Genomic DNA, 380 nt, shown 5'->3' on the forward strand with positions numbered 1-380 from the left:
TTCCCTCTTTCCTCCTGGTTTTCCCTCCTCCTTTGTGTCAGGTCTGTGCCCGTTTTCCTCTCATCCTAGAAAACATCTGGCAATACTCCGGAGTCCTATGGACCCTCTCACTTCTCCAAGCCAAGCTGCGCTCGGCAGTGTCCCGGCTGACTGGCTCACATGGAATCTCCCTGGAATCTTGTGGATCCGTGTCCTCTTCTCCAGAGCCGTGGAGATGTTGGGCTTTGCCAGGGAATCTCACCCCCGGCCGGTTCCTCTATCGTTCCTCTTCTATTCCCATCCACAGCAGCAGAGTTCTCCTCCTGAGTCCTTGCTCCATGATCCCGCTCTTTTTTTGGGATTTAACAGCTGTTTAATCTTCCTTTAATTCCTTTGGGATG

Source organism: Corvus brachyrhynchos, unplaced genomic scaffold (genome assembly GCF_000691975.1).
Source record: "Corvus brachyrhynchos isolate BGI_N302 unplaced genomic scaffold, ASM69197v1 scaffold18, whole genome shotgun sequence".
NCBI classification, from domain to species: domain Eukaryota; kingdom Metazoa; phylum Chordata; class Aves; order Passeriformes; family Corvidae; genus Corvus; species Corvus brachyrhynchos.